The sequence below is a fragment of the Aplysia californica genome, unplaced genomic scaffold, assembly GCF_000002075.1.
Source record: "Aplysia californica isolate F4 #8 unplaced genomic scaffold, AplCal3.0 scaffold00671, whole genome shotgun sequence".
In the NCBI taxonomy this organism is placed as follows: domain Eukaryota; kingdom Metazoa; phylum Mollusca; class Gastropoda; order Aplysiida; family Aplysiidae; genus Aplysia; species Aplysia californica.
This window is the reverse complement of record NW_004797941.1, coordinates 414,536-417,973: the sequence shown is the minus strand read 5'-3', so window position 1 is coordinate 417,973 and position 3,438 is coordinate 414,536.

The window sequence follows — 3,438 nt, the reverse complement described above, 5'->3', positions numbered from 1 at the left end:
AGAGAGAGAGAGAGAAAGAGAGAGAGAGAGAGAAAGAGAGAGATGTGGGAGGGAGAGAGAGAGGGTGAGACCAAGTGAGTGGGAGAGGGGGAGAGAGAGACAGAGAAAGAAAGAGAGAGAGAGAGGAAGAAAGAAAGAAAGAGAGAGAGAGAGAAAGAGAGAGAGAGAGAGAGAGAGAGAGAGGTGGAGAGAGAGAGGGGGCGAGACAAAGTGAGTGGGAGAGGGGGAAACAGAGACAGAGAGAGAGGAAGAAAGAAAGAGAGAGAGAGAGAGAGAGAGAGAGAGGTTGCAAGCGCCCACTGATGGCAATACTAATAATTAGTACGCGTGTACTCGTAACATGTATTATGTATAAGGGCCTTAACAAACCAGCTACAATTGTCGCGCAGATAATTCTGCGCAGAAAGTGTCGCTTACTTTTGTGTTGCAGCCACACGGGGCGACATTTATTTAACGCTGCTGCTCAGTTAGACATGGATGGATAGGAGAGTCAGGGTGGCGTTATAAGTCATGGTGATGACAAGAATCTTTAAAAAAAAAAGAAAGCGTCAAAGAAGATTAAGGTTTCATCCGATTGCTTCTCACAGATTACTAAAAGGACAGGTTTACACCTTACATGACTAACCTCAAGAAGATGTCAAGAATACAATGATGCAAGTGAATTCAAGTGATGAATTGAAGAAACAGATACTTACACAATTTTTCAATTTTATTTGAGTGCTTGACGTACATCTTTCCAAGCATCATTTAAAATTTTTAAATTTTGTTTTAAAAATATTCCTCACTTGTGTTGTCCCAAATGATGTTTCTGCTCTTTATTTTCAAAATCAAACGCTCTGGTTCGTGATAAGAGGACATTGTTGCACTATTGTCGTATTGAATGAGAAGGGAGAAAAAATACAACAACACAATTATATCTATTGTAGGAATGTGCCGGCAGTAAATAGATCTACGTCCTCATGTGTTCACGTCCCTTGAACTTCACCAAAACGCTGGTGTGTCTCGACACACATCTGCTACGCCAGGATTGAAAATAACGAGTGTCGCTCGTGAGACCACTCCTGTTGTCAACAATGTATCACCAGATTACTACGCAGAAACTACTGCTGCGATTTTTACATCTCGTCTGTCAAGGCCCAAAGGGTGGGATCTTAGGTGGATAATACTAGGCTATAAAGAAAAAGGAGACCCAAACTCGAACTCTCACCCAACACCCCCTAGGCCCTACATACCTGATTTGGTTTGGAGTCCTTTCTTTTACAGTACAGTGAAGTTATTCCTCATTGTTTTGTTTTTTAATGTATATATTGGTGAGGTTTTATGTGTGTGTGTGTGTGTGTGTGTGTGTGTGTGTGTGTGTGTGTGTGTGTGTGTGTGTGTGTGTGTGTGTGTGTGTGTTGTGTGTGGGTTATTGCTCATTGTTGTTAGTTAATAATAATAATAGATTGATCAAGCATTTGTATAGCGCAAATCCCCGCTCAACAGCAAGCTCTATGCGCTTCACAATCTATAAGATAAGATAAGATAAGATAAGATAATAAGATGCATCTTTATTGTCCAGATCCTGGCACATTGGTTTGGTGTTCCACCACGAGTACACACACACACACGCACACACACACACACACACACACACACACACACACACACACACACACACACGTACACACGCGCACACACATGCACACACAAGTAGGCTTACAATCACATGCATAATATAAATGAGCAGCAATATAAACAATAATAATCGTAAACTAGATACACACTCAATTTTATTTTGATGCATGCTCTAAGGTCGTAAGTACACTAAACAAGATGGTTAAGATGGAAGCATTTTGATAGATGATGGTAAAAATGACCTTCTGTATCTTTCTTTGTTACAGATCAGAAGCATGGGTCTTTTACTTCTGACTGATGTTTTTATTTGAGGGAACAAGGGATGTTTGTTATCTAAAAAGACGGAATTAATTTTTTTTAGTGCAAGCTGTTATGTACAATTCATCCAAGTAGGGGAATGAAGATGTTGAAATTTTGCATGCTTTCCGTATTAGTCGATTTAATTTTTCTTTATCTTGTTGTCTTGTGTTCCCGGCCAATGCTGTTATACAAAAACTGATCATACTTTATATGGTTGAATTGTAGAACACCCTTGGATAACAGCTTGAAGACTAGCTTCAAACAGAAGCAAAAATGGCACAGATATTAAAGATATTAAGCACCACACATTCATCTTGATTTATAAATAAATTAGAGTCCAAGCACAACAGAATAACTGAAAAAAACACAAAATAAGCACAGAGCAAAGTGAACACACCCGATCGCCACAGAGTAGCGCCCAACTATGCTATTACGTGTGTGTGTGTGTGTGTGTGTGTGTGTGTGTGTGTGTGTGTGTGTGTGTGTGTGTGAGAGAGAGAGAGAGAGAGAGAGAGAGAGAGAGAGAGAGAGAGAGAGAGAGAGAGAGAGAGAGAGAGAGAGAGAGAGAGATTATAATTAGAACTAGAGGTCTTAGCAGTGACGTCACGAGTGTCACACTTGAAGGGCGTGCCGCCATTCCGAAGAGGAATTAAAAGGCCAGTCGGTGCACAGCAACCCTTTTCAATTTAAATCACGGATTAATGATACTCTGCTAAGTCTTTTGATGTTGATTTCTATTTCATGTGATTTGTCTATCGCCAAAATGTACTCTTAGGAGTTTTGTGATTGCTTACCGTTAAATGAGCCAGATAATCTCCAAATAATGCAAATAGGGTCTTTTACGCGGTGAGACCATATTATGGGTGAGTAAAATTCAGAAACAAAATGAGTGAGATGGACTTAATGATCACTTGTTAAAATAAAATAAAAACTTAAGGGGAGACGTACACTCCCGGAAAAATTTTCTAAACGAATGACTTTTATTCAATTTAAAGTAATTGTGCAAGAAGTTCATAGGTAAATAGGATGTACTAAGGGTGAATTTGTTGAATTTTTCTAAAAAATGGGTCTCTGTGGGGGCCATCTTGGATTTTCAGACCAGTTTCTTAGTGCAGAAGAATTTCATAGTAAATATTGAATTATCAGCCTGAAATTTGGCACACAAGTACAAACCGATATGAACTGGGGATCTATGAAAGGGTTTTGACCTATCTTTAAAACTAAAAAAGTGAGCCCAAAGTCAGTGGACCCCCTAGAGTCAGTTGACGAAATTTCGGGGTACATATTACAAAAAAATTGAATATTTCCTTAAGTTACCAGTATTTCCCAATTCCCTTTCATAGATCCCTAGAATTGATCTTAAAGCACATGTACACCAAATTTGAAGCTTCTAGCTTCTGTAGTTTTTGAAAACTCCTTGCACCCAGGAGGTCACATATGTCAAAAAGTAGATTTTGAGAAAAACAGAAAAAACAGGGATTTTTTAAAGGATTTTTAAAGCAATTTGCACTTTTCAAACGC